Here is a 17,511-nt window from a genome sequence, read left to right as displayed (position 1 = left end):
TGCATTCCTCCCCAAGGTCTGGTGGTGGCCAGGAGCAGCACTGGGTGCAGGGGCTGATTCCAACAGTGTGTGAGAGCCAGGGACTGCCAGGAGTGGGGACACCGAGGTGTGAAGGAGAGGAGAGCAGGATGAGCCCATTAATGCGGGTTTGGCAGAGCCGACAGGAAAGTCAGTCACTGAAGTGCTGAGCAGTAACGTGATGCTGCTCCACACATTTCCATGGAAAACAGGATAAATCTGACTTTGCTCTCTGATGAGGTTTGGGATTCGGGTGATACAGCCTCTTATCCAGAGTCAGAGTGTAGCACTGGTGAGAATGAGCCATAAATTAGTGTGAGAAGCTATTTGGGAGGATGGGAAAAGGCACAGAAGGTTCTGAGGTGCCTCTGGAGGGGCCTGCATGGCCCAGGCCAGGGGTCTAAAGGGGCACTTTGGCATTTCTTGCTTTCCTGTCTAATTTTAGAGAAAAAAGATCTCACTGTAAGACTGTGAAGCCTGCCTAGAATGACATCACCTCGGAGGGTCTGTGGTACGGGTGGAGAGTTCACACAGTTCTGAGAGCAAGGGATGATGTCTCTGTTTTTTACAGTGGAAAGAAAGTGTCAGCACCCCCATGGGTCTGGACACCAAAAGCAGACATTGGATTCTGGAAGAAAAGGGACTCAAGGGCTATTTCTTCTCTGCTTTATTTGGTTTAATCATTCTTGCCCCCAGCCCAGCCCTTCCCATCACTGGGAACTGACACATCCTACGTGTTCCTGCACCAAGAGCTCCAAACAATGCACATCTTTAGCTGCCTGGGAACAAAACAGGAGCAGCACATTTGTGGAGCAGTTACTGCTGCTGCTATAAAAAGAAGTTCCCATGAAGTGTGCTAGTGTGGCACAGCTGCTCGGGTCACCACTGGTGCTCCAGACACACTTCCTCTGCCTGAATCAATTTTTTGTGCCATTTTTAGCATCCAGTGAATCTTATTTCTTGCAACAGTATAATAGTAGGGCACTAAATAATTGCATTAGGGGAGGTGAGAACAGATGCATCTTGTTTTTGAAAACATTATTTCCAATTGAATAAGCCCAGTGAATTCACTTTGAGATATTCTGTGCTGTAGGGACACTTAATAATAAAAGCTCCTCTTTTACTTGCTTTTCTAGGGCACAAATCTAATACATGATTATCGAACTCTGGTCACTATTGAATTTGCACTGACTTTTTTCCTGGCTAGCAAAAGCAACAAAAGTGGCCCAGCTCGGGTGATTTGTGGCTCTTGGGAGAGGCTGGAGTTCCCCTCCCAACCAGACACCAAAGAAACACCAGCCATGCAGATCTGCACACAATTTAGAAGACTTCAATTTGATTTACAGAAGTCAAAGTCTTCCAGGCCAAGGGAAATAACCAAGTCGATGGTTGCTGCCTGACCTTCCAAGGGATGAGGGAATGATGGGACAGCAACTGGTGCCTGACTCCTGCTGGCTGGGACCAGTCCCAGTCCTTACAGGGCAAAGTGGTTTCTTCTTCCATCAGAATTACCCAGACACTGCCCCCCCGGTGAATGCACAAGGCAGGCCCATCGCACACTGACGTGCACAAAAAGGCTTTTTTAGCCAGTTTTCTGAAGCCGCAGATGTTTGAAGGCGTCTCCGAGCGGTCCCGTGGCAGTCGAGCACCTGTGATGACGTGCTCTCATTAGAGTTTGGTGTTAATTGGAAATGCTCTTGAAAGCCAGGGAGTGTTGTTGTGCCGGAGCCTCAGTGACCTCAGCGAGGTCTGAAAGCAAAGGAGCTTTCTGCTTTGAAGCACCCGGGGAAGAGAAGTCTGGCACCAAGATCCTTAGAAAAGTTGTTCTATTATAATTTTAGAAGCAGAACAAGCTTAGATTTGGCATCAGCAGCACAGAGCCTGTCCTGGGTCAGTGTTCCTTGCCCGGGCTTTTTCCATTCCCACGGGCTCCTGCACAGGCATCTCCTGGCCAAGTGCTGCAGGGCTGCAGCTCTGGAGAGGCACCACAGCCCCCTCAGCTCAGGACGAGCTCTGACTGGAGCTGGAAGGACTTCAGAAAGGACATGTCCTCCATCTCCTCTGGCTGGAGAGCTGGAGTGAGCCAACCTTGACAAGAGTGATTCGGAGCTGGATTTTACCCCTTCAAACACCTGCATTTCCTTCCTATTTAATGGGATCCATCCAAAAAGTACTCAACAAAGACACGGGGTTGCATGCAGAAATCAAATAGAAGCTATCATACAATTTCACTCTGATGGGAGGCAAATACAGAGTAATTTGGGCTAAATTTTCCTTCAAGTTTCTTCAGAAATGAAACCTGAAATGACAAGGAACATGAGGGAAATTGCTGCTCTGTATCTCCGGGAGCTGGAATTGCTGAGTGCTGCAGAACTTCACCAAATCCCCTTATTCAGGACACACTCCTGCAGCATTGGTAGACGGGACAGGGCTGAGATTGGAGAATGCCACAAGCAGCAGGATGAGCAGAAAGGGGCTCTGTTCTGTCTGTGTGTGCAAAACAACCCTGGTAGGCACAACATTCCCAAATATTCCCTGTGTAAAACTCACTTTTCTAATGGATCTGCCTGCCATACACAGGCAGCGGCTGCAGAGAGACAAGGGATGTCTGACACGAGCTAATTTTGTCATTTGTGAACTCCTCCAGTCACAGAAAACCTGCAGCTGAGCAATGAACACAGGCACGACACATATTGGGTCATTCAGCAGAGCAGAGAACACACACGGGGGCACTTACTGAGAGTTCAGCCTTCTGCAGGTTGTGGGATGGCACAACCAGGGATCAGTGACCATTCCTGCAGCACATTTCACACTGTCTGCAGAAAACTGCCAGACTCTGAGTCAGCACAGCAAAGTTTCTCCTTCCTTGAGAAGAACCACTGAGCACAGGGTGGGAAGGCTGCAGTAACCCCGACGTGCTTTGCCTCGATCAAGGTCGTGGTGGGATCTGCGTCCCTGACAGGGTTGGGAACCAAAGCTCTGCTGGCACTGTCCTGGGGGAGGAGTCACGGGAACAGAGCACACCCCACATGCATCTGTTGGGCATTTTAAAGGGTGCACTTTAAAAATTAAAACACAAGAGTGCCTGCAAATCTAAAATACCCCGTACCCCACACGTGTCAGTGGAGTTAGAGAACAGGCTCGATAAATAACGGAGCATCTGTTTGCAAAAAGCAGACAAAGGGAATAATCAGGCCTGTGCTTATTTTTATATCATAATTCACTGCTGGAGTGTGAGTGTCTGTGGCTGGACTCCTGATAAGCAGCAGACAGGCAGGAGGTGGTGACCAGCTGGTGCTGCTGGCAAGGCCACTTGCACTGCAGCAGGGCTGGAGCTGGGCAGGACGGAGCAGGACAGGAGGAAAAACAACAGTATTTGTGTGAGAGAGGAGGGAAGGGGCAGGCAGGAGGGTACAGCACAGTGCTGGTCACCGGGACACCACACGGGTGGTGCTGCACCCCTTGTTTGTCTGCCTCACCCTGGGTACCCCACACTGGGTACCCCACACTGGTGTATCTCAACTGGGGTACCTCACACTGGTGTGCCCCACACTGGGTACCCCCCACACCATGACAGGGCTGCAGTGCCCTGCCCTGAGCTGTGCCAGGGCTCACAGCCCCTCCACACAGAGGGCTGGTGGGGAAGGATGTGAGAAAAACTCAAGAGCCTGAAAAACCAAGTCCTGGCAGAGAGAAGAAAAACGACCCAAATATAAGTGACAAGTGGTGTTTGAATAGGAAACAGTGTCTCGCTGAACTCTGCACATAAAATGAGTGGAGAGAGTGGGAAATGTCTGAAGCAATTTGCAGGAGTTTATTGAATCCCCACAGGGAGCTCCAGATGGTTTGTGTGGCCAGCGTGGCTTTCGTTGCTCATGCAAAAGCTGCTCTGAGCTTTCAGGAGTGTTTGTGATGGTAACAGGGTTTGCTTCTCTCTCTCCCTCCCTCCATGGACGAGGGGATTCTCTCCCCTCTGAAGCTCTGCCAGGACCCCTCTCTCCTCCCCAGTGCCAGCACAGCCCTGAACAGAGGGATGTGCCCTCCCTGTGCAGCACATTGAGGGTTCTCCCCCTTTTCCATGTTCTTGGGTTTGTTAGAGGTTCATCCTCAGATCTGCACTTCTGCTTTTTATGATGCATACAGATGTCTTCATGGGCTCTATAACGAGACAATCTGTTGTCATTGGGCTGTTCTGCTGGATTTGTAGCCACATTAATGCTGTGGCACAGCATTTCCTCGGGGGATGAGAGCCTTAGGGCTGCTCCTGACCCCTGTTACAGCCTCCTGTGCTGGCACCACTGCAGGTACAATCCTCCATCCCGTGCCCAGTCTCCTGCTGCATCTCCCAAGAGCTTTAAAGCATCAGGTTTAAACCTACAGGATTCCCACACTGTCCTGTCCCGTTCAGCAGAGGCGTCCCCTGCAAACCTGAGCCAAGAACAGGCGAGCCCATCCCCTCCCTGGGCTCGGGGTCAGCCTGTGGCTCTGCAAACCTTCTCAGAGGCAGACACAATCCTGAATCAATTATACATTCAGGCTCTTCTTTCCTTGCCATTTCCAACAGTCCCCCACCCCCGCCATGTGCTGTGCTCTCACTGCATCCTACCTAAACAAGAACAAAAGTATTTGAGGTTTGGGTTTTTTTCAGTCGTGCATTTTTAATTGGACTATAAATTCCACTTTGTTGTGTTCTAGAATGTTATTTTTATTTTCCAATAGAACTGTCTCTTCTTTGATGAGGGCAGAGATTTATTACCCAATTTCCAGCTTTATGTCTCCCTTTTGGTCTGTTGTTTTAGTTCTTTCCTAGTTATACAGACAATCCCTTTTCCCCATCTTTTTATGGCTGAATTTCCTCAAGTCCTTATTTCTGCGCCACTCATTAATACCCACTTCTTTTACCCAGTCTGCTCAGGATTCATCCTGGATCCATCCCCAGACCTACATTTCCACTTTATATCTTCTGGAGGATGTCTCTGAGCTTTCCATAATTAGACAACACATTGTCACTGAGCTGTGCGATGTCACGATGATTTTACGGCCATGTTAATGCTCTGCCCCCCGCCCAAAGCCTGCACAGAAGCACTGACTGGACACTGGATGTGTTTATTTTCACACACCCACGGAGAATGTCACACCAGCCCATGGCTGGTTGTGGGTGAAGCCACAGCCTCTCACCCCAGAGCCGTCAGGAGGCTGCACCACTACCTGGAGTTTAACTGAGTTTGTGTAATGGAAGGAAAACGGAGCCAAAGTTAATTTAAGCACAAATACCTTGTAACCTGCTAATTAAACCAGCTCCCTGGTGCTCTGCCCTAAAATGCCTCCTCATTAACTGTGCAGGCAGCACGTGGCAGCGGGGACACAAGTGGGACACAAGTAGGACACAGCTGTGCAGGGCACAGGGAGGTCCTGGCTGGGACAATCCCCCCCAGCACAGGGTGGGCGTGTGGGGACACCTGAGAACCTGCCCTGCTCACCTGCAGAGCTGAACTGCCTCGGCCCAGGGGGCTGGGGTGAAACCCAACCTGAGGGCAAAGCCCAGGAGATGCTGGGGGCTGAAATCCAGCCCAGGGCTGGCCTGGTGGGCTGGGGGGACTCTCAGAGGTCAGCTCAGGTTTTAATTCCAGCCCCTGCACTGGCTGCAGGGCTCAGTTTCTGACCTTTCTGCACGTGCTTGCTGTGTTTGTCTAAGCAAAGCCTTTTTTGCTTCTAAACTAAAGAACCAACCCTCATCCTTCACTATTATTTTAGTCTATTTATACAAAGTGTAGCTCAGTGCAGACTTGAAAGGTCACAGGGAAACCTGGGGAGTGAATTGGCCCCATTGGTTCTAATACTGCTTCGACATTGGAAGATTCCTTGTTATTAAGCCAGGAAAAGGCACAGTTATTAGTGTCTGATTCCACTTTAAAAATGAAAATTTGCAGAAAGATTCCGAACAGTGAAGAGCCTCCTCCCCTCCTTCCAGAAAAGTGTTTCCAGTGGGGGTGGGTGAGCAGCAAGAGGAGGAGGGAAGTTCAGAAAGGCATTTGTGTTTATCCCTTTAGCTCCACAGACAACCCTCATGTTCTCCCTGTGACCTTTCACTTACGTTCTTCCTGCAGAGCCAGACCTTTGTGTATCTTTGTTTCAGCACTTCAAAGCAAGGATTACTTGAAGAACTCTCAAGGAAAAAATAAGTTTCTTATATTCATGCAATATACCCTGTAAGAACAGGTTTCAGATTTGCCAGCAAGGTGTACTTGAGATCAACAGACCCTGCTTGGAAGCTAAAAATAGCATTATTAACAGTAAAATGTGCTGAGAAGGACAAAGCAACACCTGAGCACACATGTGGCTGCACACATTGCTGTGGTCCTTCCACGGCCTCACCACTGTGCCTGGGCAGGGCCACCAGCCCTGGGGACACGTCCTCGTGGTCCCCACCCACACAAACGACAGGGGAGCTGCAGCCCCAAAGCCACCTGTCCCCAAAGTGGCACAGGGAGCTCACCCTGCGATGCCACAGGAGAGAGAAAGGGGGTATCTGCCCCAGCCCAACACCCACCCTTCCAGTGGACCCCCCTAACCAGCCTCAACTGCCAAAGAGATCAATCAATGTGGCTGCTCCGGGGATTTGTGCCCGGATCACTTCACCAGAGGGGGGAAATAGTTGTGGGTTTCCTTAGGTGATGGGAGAAGGGAGAGAAGCAGCTCATACCTCAGAGCCATTCATGTGCTTTTGCAGCACGTTAATGAATGAAGTTCAGAGCAGCTCCTGTGAGCAGAGCAAGCCCAGCTGCAATGAACAGCTCCACACTGATCCAGTCAGGGTCTGTCCTCGTCTCTGAGGGCACTGCGGGATCAGCACTGCATTAAGGCTCAGCTACACAGAGCAGGGGGAGCAGAGGGTGAAGCTGGGGGATTTTTGGCTTCATCAAGCCTGACATCTCTGAGATAACACATCATTTTCATCTCTATTTGAAAGCATTAATAAAAATTTGTTAGTTCAACATGAATGCTCCAGGAAGACTCCCAAATCCACACAACTGAACACAGAGCTCGAATGCACCAAAATTAACTCCTGTTTACTGGGGAAGAAGCACTTTATTACTGCAAGATGGGAAAGGATCATGCCTGGATCTCTTCCCACCTGCCAGGAGGGAGAGGATCCCTGCTGAGCCAGGGTACCCAGGACCCAAACTCCCTACAGATCTTGAGCAAGGAATCATCTTCCTGGGCCTTAATCCTACCGCCTGCAAGCTCTAAAAGTCACGTCCCTTCTCCCCTTGCCTTCTTGCTGGTGTCTGGCTTTTCTCTCTGCACTATAAAGCTGTTGGATTCTCTTTCTACTACAAAGGGGAGCAGTTGGGTTATCCCAGCTCATTGTCTGGTGAGGCGTCACTTAGGTCAGGCCTTGAAGTACTTCCATAAACAGTATTTAAGAAGTAAAATAATTCACACTGCATTTCTCGCAAGGATTTGCCTGAGAGAGACCTGAGCAAAGCCTGCACATCCATCCACACTGCTCCCTGCTCTGGAGAAGGCAAGGTCACCTCCACGGCTGGGACACCTCAGAGCTGCCACTCCCCTGCCCCAAAGACAAAGGCTCTGCTGGGGCAGCAGTGAGGGGGCCAGGTCGGACCCTGTGACACTTGATGTTGTAGTTTCAGATCTGTTCTGCATTGTTCCTACATTTCAGCAGCGAGGATCACAGCAGGAGCAGAAACACTGCATCGATTCCTAGGGCTGCCTCATGTATCCTCATTACAGCCAGTGCTGACCAGTTGATCTTAATGAAGGGAATCCCACAGAGCACACGGCCTGCACACCCCACCCTGGCAGAACAGCCCAGCTCAACACCAGCTGCAGGAGAGCCCAGCTCGGGGCAGGTCCTGAACTCCAGTGCCCCCAGTGCAGCCCCCTGGGACGGGTCTGCAGAGTCTGGCAGTGACCAAGCTTTGGCTCCTCAGACTCACGTGCTGCTGCCCAGCACAGTCCCACTCACTGCTGGGCCAGGAGATGCCAGAAGCATCTTTTCCAACCAGCCTTTAAATGTTTTACATGTCTCAAGAAGGAAGTGCTGCACAAACCAGCGGCTCGGCCCTGCAGGGGGGTGTCTGCAGATCCTCTCCACGTCTGCATTCCCAGGGACTGTTCTACTCATTAACCTCAGTTTCTCTCACTTAGCTCTGCAACTGCAGATATTACTGGGGTTCTGCACCAGTTTCCTGTGAATGAGAGGATCAATCAGGGGCCCTGGCCCGTGGCCCAGGCACAGCAGTGACCCCAGGGCTGCTCGTCCCTTGCACGGGAGGGAGAGGAGGAGGATTGTTTTGCCCAACTTCATGTGGTTTCCCCCCAGACAATCTGCTTACTGTAGAGCCCTTGTGAGAGGAGGGTGCCAGCTCGTGTTCACTGGTTTATAAATAGAGTGGGAAATAGAAACCCTTCATTCCTCAGATTTCCTGTCAGAAATCTCTTCCTTCAATATGCTTTTTAATTAAAATCAAATTCAGCTCAGCTACATGTTAAGCTCCTTTTGCATCTCCCACTCACCAGTATCCCTTTTTCCCAAGCTTCTTCAAACTATTTTACCACTGACTTCATACTACTTCCAGTTTACAGCTCCCAGTTTATACCACACCACCATCACACAGAAGATATCAACACCTAAAACGTAAGGAATGGCAGAAAAAAAACCCTACTGCAGAAAAATAAAGAAGTTTCACTTCAGTCAGTAGATCCTCTCCCATTAACCCTTCCAGAGACCTGCCTGCTCCCTGCAGCAGTTTGCTCCTCGGTGCTAACGAGCCATGAGTTATTGCTCATGTTTATGATAGGGTGATGTATCCCATTAATTAGCTCTGCATGAATCAATGGGAGCCACTGAACACATAATCCTTGGTAATTCATAACACTGGGGCAGAGGAAACAGTGTCCTTAGTGTTAAATAAACAGTGATGATGATGATGAATCCCAGAATTACCAAAGAACAGCAGAGCTCCGGGGTTGGTGTGAGCAGTGACAGGTCAGTGCTGAGCCCACAGTGGCCCAGTGACACCCCCTGTCCTGGGGGACAAAGCTGTGTGGGCAGTCACTGCACGGTGACTAACACGCACTTTTAACTGAATTTGGATCTATTAATAAAGTTTTCCTCTTCCACCTCCTCTAGAGTTAAATGGTTTTCAAATTCCCCCTTTTCTGAGCTACCAACACTTTAATTTGTGATTCACTGTGTACAGTCATAATAATGAATATTCAGCTTCATTAGCACACACGTGGTTCAGTTCCTGCCGAGACACTCAGCTCTGTCAGTGTGGCAGTGGATCCTCTGCCAGTGGGGTCACTCTGGGCAGTGGATCCTCTGCCAGTGGGGTCACTCCTGGCAGTGGGATCCCCCCTGGAGCAGCACCCCCAGCTGGTTTTGGTCCCTTAGGGAGTGTGGACCCCCTTGGAGCAGTGCTGCCTGTCCCTTTGCACGCCCTGCTCTGCGTGTGGCTGTTTGTAAACCCCGAGTACACATGACAGGGAAATAATGAAAGCATTTTTCAGGGCAGATCCTTTTGTCATTCCCTTTTTTTCTTTCATTCCCTGGAATAAAGTGCTGCTTTTAAGCCAGCAAATCTCTCAGCTGTAATTACCCTGGGCATTCAGAACTGAAAATTAAGAAATGGGGAGGGGGGAAGAGGGGAATAATAACCATTCATAAAAAATATTTAACATCAATCACAGTTTTACAATACACCCACCCCAGGCAGACCTTTCCCACCACAAAAGACTGCAGTCTAGGTAAATTGTGAAGGAATTTCTAAAAAATCCTGAGCTTTTTTTTCCCCTCACAAGTCCCTGTGCAGCCCCTCCATGCTCCCCCTCACCTCCTGTGCCCAGCAAGCACCACATCCTGGCAAAGTCTGGTTTTCCCTCTGCTTAACAACATTAAAATAGGAAGATAAGAGGCTAAAATGCATCTCTGAATCTCCCAACTGCACCTTGGGTTGCCAGCAGCACAGGCAGGTCAATCCCACGGGAGCCCTGTGCTCCCTCTGCATCCCACAGCTCCTGGAGACCTGCTGAAATCTATTACAGACCTTTGATCTCTTCCTACAAAAAGGGTTTTCTGTGGAGAGTGGACGGGATTAAGCAGAAACAATTTTCCCAGAGCACTCTGTGGGCTTTTTCCCCCCTCTCTGCTTTCTTTCAAACAGAAGATGCCAACAGCAAAGACCCTAACAAGGCTTTGGGACTCTCAGCTCCTGAATGGAATCCACTCCATCAGTCAAATTCAACATCCAGCAGGACCAAATACTCAGCATGTGGCACAAAACCCTTGTAAAACTGAACTGTTAAATATTTAGGGCAGATGACAAACAACATGTCATAATATTTGCAGAACTGTGTTTGCCATTCAGTGCATCATCTTAATCAAGGCCCCGGTTTTTGGAGGCACCAATGCAAGAGTGAGAGACTGCTGGTGTTTGGTTACTCTGTGGATGGAGAATGAGATTTAATGTAGATTTCTTAAGTCTAATATTATATGCTACATGCCAGGTGGGTATTAACATTTCTTAGCTGGGGCTTAGCAATGAATATTTGAGAAGAATTTAATTAACATGCAATAATTGGCATTTTAATTCAGTTTGGTGGGTTTGTGCATGGCCAGCGGGCTCCCTCAGTGCAGAGCCCAGAGATTTGCAAATTCCACTTTAACTGGGAAGGTAATTCTTTTTCCTCAAAAAAGTGGTTTTGGTTTCCAACACCCGGTATTCAGTTTACAGTGAATTTTTACAAGTGAACCAGTTGGACCCGGTTTGCAGTGGGAGAACTGGGAAGAGCATTCACCTGCTTGGATGGGCAGGGGAGTCCCAAACTGGTCAGGCTGCCAGATCTCCCTTTTGCAGAGAAATAAAGCCCTGTGAGCAAAGCTGCAGAGCCTGTGGAAGCCTTTCCCAGCCAGCGCTGAGGGGATGGTGGCACTGGGTGGCACTGGGAGATCAGCCCCTCAGGGAGCTCTCAGGCTGCAACTCCTGGGTCACTTGGGGAGATCTGCATTTACTGTGTAGTTTAGTGGCATTTTCCTTGCCTTTATCCTGATGGGAATCTGTTCCTATGAGATTATGATGCCGCTTCTTCTCTCTTTTTTTTTCAATTAATTGAGCCAGCTTTAAAAAAAATAAAAAAAGCAAGCCCATTTCATTTTAATCATGTATTATGCAAATTACAAATTTAAATATCATTAAGAAATCTGTTGCTAACTTAATTTATTTCTGCTGTAGCACCACGGAAGGCTTTTGATCTCAGATTAGCGCTTTGATCCGCGCCCGTGGCCGGGGTTACGCTGCTCCTCAGATGTCAAACGTGCAACACCACAACAGCTTGTTCAAAGCGTGGCAGGGGAAATGCTGCCAATTAGGCCACAGGGGGAGGGTTTGCAGTGAGGAGAAGTTTGTTTCCAGCAGCCACAGCCCTCTCTGCCTTGCCCTGGCCGTGCCCTGGCCCGTGGGGACCAGAGCGGTGCCGCGACCGGCCCGGCCGAGGATGCAGTGGGTCATCCCTGTGAGCAGGGACAGACCTTTCCAGACCCTCCCTATCTGCTGTTCATTAAAAACACAACCTGCCATGTTCCATTAATTCCTCATTTAGTGCGAGTAAAGTGCTGATACATACATTTTAGCTCCAGTGTTTTTAATCAGTAATTTAACCAGAAGCTTTAATAATGTATTTCTTTGCCACTTGACTACTCATCTGTTAAGCAGCTTACACATAGGAGAAGGATGTCACCCTCTGTGACATGAAGTGCCTAATTCAGAGCACATGAAATAGGATTTTGCATATTCAATAACAAAACGAGAAAAGAGGGAGACACCGTCTCCTGGGAATGGATGGACCTGCTGGGATGGGATTTCTGCCCTGGCAGGCGGGAAATCCCTCCCTGTGGGACACGCTCACGCTCTGTGTATCTGATTTTCTGCTTGAATTCATTTTCTTGGCATTACTCAGCAAGTACCTGGCTCTTCCTCCTGCTGCACCATGTGGTGGAATCAGAGGCCCTGGGAATGTGGCTCATTCCATTGGCTCCTCCACCAGCCACTGGGGGATCCCCAGGACACCCCAGAGTGAACAGGGTGAGGCTGTGGGTGGGGAGGTGACAGCAGGACCCTCCCCACTCATGTTAAATCCTGTGCTGCAGGTTCACAGCAGCTGCACTGAAATGTTCCTGTTCCTCTTTGGGGGTGCTGGGGGGACAGGGAACTCCTGACACCTCAGGGACAGGTCACCCCACTGTGCCTGTCCCTCCTCTGAGCTCCTGGGGGATTCAAGCTGCCCTGCCCCTCGTCCTGCCTCTTCCAAAGGGTGTTGGGGGTGAATCCAGTCAGGAATGCCAGGGAGTTCAGGAGCCTCCAGCACCTGAGCCCAGAAGGGCTGTGCTGAGTCCCCACTTGGCTCCTTCGTGGACACGGGGGAAGCTCCTCGGTGGGCAGGGACATCGTGGGCTTCGTCAGCCCATGGGGGCAGCACGAAAAACCAGCTGCAAATGCCTTGGACCTGAGAGCCAGGGACGCTACCAGGGTGGGAGCAGCACCCTGTGCTCAGGGACAGGCCAGAGCCTCTTCAATTCCTACAAAAGGATGTGGAGTGAGCGCGGGCAGCACGTGAGAGACCCAGACACACCCAGACACACCGGCTGGAGGTTAATCCTCTCCCTGTGCTCCAGGCACATCCTGCTCCTGGGATTTTAGCAATCAGCATCCAGAGCGAGCAGCTCCGTGGGCAGGGCCAGGGCTCTCCTGCGTGATGTGTGTTGATGAAGCCTGAAATTGCTTTGGCTCCATGGCTGTGCTGCATCACATTAGGCAGCGCCACGCTGAAGTGACAGGGCCAGTGCATGATCAGCAGCACTTGAAGGGGACGGGGACTCAGATCCTGCCGCTCTGTCAAACCCAGGAACGCGCTGACAGACCTCGGGAATTATTTTCAGCTCCTTCCCAGAAGGTTTGTTTCAATCAGTTTGCAAGTTCTGCTCACTGCCTTGGCATGGAGCAGCTCCGTGGTCCTGCCACAGGGCACGTCCCGGGACGCTGCCATCTGACACTGCAGCTCCATGGGAGCCTGTGGAGAGCTGGGATGGGGGATCTGCTGTGCCCCTTCAGCTGCAAGGGCTTCCCACGAGTGACAGGGGCTCCAGAAGGGTGGGAGCCCCCACGTTCCTGGCACTGCCTCAGTTTATAGGATATATTCCCTCCTCAGTTTATAGGATGGGTTTGTTTCTGTTTGGGAAGCACCAGCTGACACCAGACCCGGGGGCTCCCCTCCAGCTGCAGGAGCTCATGGAGCATTTCACAGCAGCAGCTCCTTGGGGGAAGGTGCAAGGGGAGATTTTGTGTGAATAAATGTCATCGCTTTCCCCCTTCTCTTTGTGATATTTATTGCCTTCTGGATTCTGCTGCTCTCACTGCATCCTTATTATTGCACCTGAGACTGCCACAGTCCCACAGGACAGGCAGGCCCTGTGTAGCCCCATTCCCAGCCACAGCCTCCTGCTCCAGGGAACCTTCTTTCCCTTCCCAGCAGAGTTCTCTCATCTCTGTTGGCATTAACCCCAGCCCTGGGGGAGCTGGACCAGGGCAGGGAGATTCTCTTCACTGGGCTGCTCAGCCAAGCAGCAGCATCAGGTCTCCAAGTGTTCCTGGGGGGGCAGGTCGGTGAGAAAGGACTCTCCAGCCTCGGGGACCTGCCAAGTGGCATCCTGCAGGAACAGGCTCTGAATTCTGTGTACCTGCCCTGATTGGCCTGTTTGCTGACACTGCCCCCAAAACAGAGCAGTTTGTCCTCAGAAGGGGACAAATCCATGCCCCAACTGGCAAACCCTGATGCTCAACAGGAAAAACATTTTATAACCTCAGAGAAAAAAAGAAAAAAAAAAAAACCAAACCAGAAAATGCAGCTCTGGGCACAGGAGGGCTGGGAGAGGGAGCAGGAGCTCCCGTGTCCCCGAGGAGCTCCATCCTCGGCAAGAGCTGTCTCAAACCAGGTAATTCTTTTCGGATGTCACAAGGAAAGAGGCTGTCAGAGCTGTCTAAATGTGTGAACAACACTGTCAGCGGGGGAGAGAAAAGTGTTATCAGAAATAGTTGTTCTTCAAAGCTAAATAACTCCGTGATTTTATAAGGAGAAGAAGATAAGAGATCACACCACACGCTGAGGGCTGTTGGAATTTTCTTTCTGAGAATGAAGCTGTTTGTTTTGGTAAAAAGGGGAAGAGGGGAGAAAGTAAAAACCTAAAATACTTTGACTTTCTTGACTTAGCTCTTGACAAAGCTAAAAATAACTGTGCTGGCACTGAGCCTGCACAGCCACAGCCCAGGATCAGCTGGAGTAGTGGAAAAGGGTTCCCAGCCCTCTTTCTGGCTCCGTCCTGGGGCCTTTCCCAAGGTCTTCCAGCACCATCCCTGGGGATGGAGGAGCGTGGTGCAGCTTTGCTGGCTGCAGGCAGACTTGGGTGTGTTCTGACTGGCATCAGTGGGATTTTGGGTGTTCCCTGGGATCCAGATTTTACCCTGAGGAGAGGCTCGAGTTCTGTTACTCTGAGTGAGACTCTCTGTGCTTTGTGACCAAACCTCTCCTTGCAACAGGCCAGGCTCCTTCCCCAGCCCTGCTCTCTGCTCTAGACCCAAAGGGGAGCTTCATGCATTTGCCCTGGAATCTCATTTCCAACTCTGAAAACTCCCCACCTCAGAAGCAACAGTGGGGTCATCAAATAAAAGAACATGAAATAGTCTGACATAAGTTGATTCTAATTAGTGTGTTTTCCCATACGCTGGCTGACGCTCTCTGGAGAGCAATTAGTCTGCTTTAAGAGTAAAAGACAACTGAATAATTATTTAACCTGCCTGGGATTGATTTTAAAATCCAAGAAGTCAGATATAATAATGGATGACTCCATCAAAAAAATATATAAAAGTAAGTGATAAGGGTCGAAAGCCTTTGAGCCTTGTCATCAACAGCTCGTGTGAGGCACCTCTACAAGGCTGATTCCCAGTCCCACACTCCTCTGCACCAAATGCCCTACAAACAAGGCATGAAGAGAAGGTTTCCAGGGAAAAACATCTATGCAAACCAATTCAACCTGAATTATGAAACCTCAGTGTGTGTTGAACAACACATGGCACTGCAGTGGGGAGTCCATGGGCTGCATTGACTGGTCCCTTCCTGGATCAATCAGGCAGCAAATCCTCTCATGAGCCTCAGGAGGACGTCACCAAGCGTGACAAACCTCGTCATGGCTGTCCTTTATCTCTCTGCCAAGCCACAGGAGGGAAAGAAAGAAGGAATGGGAAGCTGGGACCTGCATAGCCAGGCAGTACTGGGAAAGGCCATGGGCACCAAAAATAGGTGCAGAAGCAGGAATGGTTCAGAGAGAGACAGCAACACCAAAGGACCTTTAGTTTTACTCTCTCAGGTGGAATTTGTTGTTAGGCAGCTGATAGAAGTGGAGACTGTTTTGTTGTGGACTTTTCCCACCCTCTGACTCTCGTCCATGAGAGTGGAGCGGGTGAGGCTCCTGCTCAAACCTGCTGGGATCCCTCGCTGTGGACTGACCACAGCTGTGTCCAGCCCCAAGCAGCAAAGTGCCCAGCCCTGCATGGCTCCCCCTCTGCTGCTGAGGGTTGCAGAGGACCCCTGGGGTCCCCTTGCCCAGCCATCAGCAGCTGATGTCACACCCCTCGTGCTCTCAGTGGCACGAGCCAATAGTCTCCATTTTGCTCAAATGGAAGAACTGCAACCATTATTTTCATAATTAGCTGGCTTTGCAAATTAATGCCAGTAATGCTGTGTAATCACGATGAAGATTATGCATTAATCAGCTGTCTCAAGCCAGTTATTAGGCCCTTTAAATAACGATGGGAATGAATGTCCCTGAAGGAGGCACGGGAGGGTGGGATCTCGGGATTCCACGGGATGGGGATCTGACAGCAGGCACTCCTGTGTCCCCCAGGCTCTGAGCAGGATCTCGGGATCCCACGGGATGGGGATCTGACAGCAGGCACTCCTGTGTCCCCCAGGCTCTGAGCAGGATCTCGGGATCCCACGGGATGGGGAGCTGACAGCAGGCACTCCTGTGTCCCCCAGGCTCTGAGCAAAGAGCAGGCTGTGCTCAGCACCCAGGACCTGTGGGACATTCCCAATGTCCCAGTGTATTCCTGGTGTGTTGCCAGCAGTGGAACCCAAAATGCATCACTGCTGCCTGTGCTCTCTGCCTGCCTGGCACTGAATTCAAGGTACTGGGTGGCTGCACAGAAAATTCTTTCCTGTCAAAAAGCCTATTATATCCAGTTGGCTGTCTGGAACGGGAATTTATTTGGAATCAAACACCCATAATCCACATACCCAGCCCTTCCATATTCTCTCATAATAAGACATGCTCCAATGCAACCCTGAAAGTGCTGGGCTGGGAGAAAGCCTAAGGCCAGCTAGTGGATAATCAATGTAACATGAACCCAGTTATCACTTCAGGATGACACTACAGAACAAAAAATTCCCTCCTGAAATGGCCTGGACAGTGCAGCTTTGAGTGGAAAGATGGGGATGAATCTCACCCTCACTTTAGGTTTGGTTATTGTTTCTGTTGTAATGCTGTGTGTGAACTTTCTCTGCACTAAGAAACTTAAACTGAGCTTCCAGCACGTCCAAACCTTGATGTGGATGAATAATTTTCTTTGCTCTAGTGAAAACTCAAATGTTTTGTCATGATGCAGTGAGAATGAGGCACGTGGACAATTCTACTGTGCTCTTGCCCACACTGCCTGGCATTCTGGATGAAAACCTGGTCATGAGCGATGGGCTGAAAATCACATGGGACTGAATGAGTCTCCAGAACAAACACTCAGCCTCTTTTTCTTTATTCTTTCCCCCATTACCAAAATTAGCAACGAGTTCAGTATTTTTTTCTAGCAGAGACATGCAGGGAACAGCTCAAACTTTTCTGGGCGTTTATGAATGTAAATTAATGCCCACACTCCCTTCACACCTGGAGACAGGGACACACAAAGTCTGCAGAGGAAGAGGAGAGAAGGGACTTGTCACGATCAAGGGGAGCAGAAAGTCAGAGGCCTTTGGAGCTCCCTGGCTGTGAAACCTCCACTCGAGTCTCATGCGGGAGGACGCCCAGGGCACGGCTGGCAGCAGAGATGTCAGCTTGGCTCTGGCCAAACTGGCACTCCTGGCCCACACCAAACTGCCACAAAACCACAGAGAACGTGCTCCGGCTCCTGAAGAAGGATTAATGCTGTTGCCTGAAAGCCAGCAGGGCTGAGCAGACATCTGCTGTCTACCACAAAACATTTGAGGACTACCTTAAATTGAAGAGGAAGATTTTCCTTCTGCTAATGAACCCCAAGACCATCTGTTACCAATTGTACTTGCTTATCTCGCTCGTCCATTAAATATTTTGGTTTACTTTTTAGTAAGACAGAACAGGGTTTGGGTCCTGTGAGGGGTGTGGGACGGATC

The 17,511-nt window shown here is 50.1% G+C and overlaps 1 protein-coding gene across 1 annotated transcript in view; it reads left to right on the top strand.

Moving 5' to 3' along the window:
* GRIK3 (glutamate ionotropic receptor kainate type subunit 3) overlaps positions 1-17,511 on the top strand; it is a 95,623-nt gene that overhangs the window by 28,803 nt on the left and 49,309 nt on the right. The window lies entirely within an intron of this gene.

This window comes from Lepidothrix coronata, unplaced genomic scaffold (genome assembly GCF_001604755.1).
Source record: "Lepidothrix coronata isolate B3197 unplaced genomic scaffold, Lepidothrix_coronata-1.0 Scaffold147, whole genome shotgun sequence".
Lineage (NCBI taxonomy): Eukaryota > Metazoa > Chordata > Aves > Passeriformes > Pipridae > Lepidothrix > Lepidothrix coronata.
The sequence above is the reverse complement of the archived record's forward strand: the minus strand, read 5'-3'. Positions and strand labels throughout refer to the sequence as shown.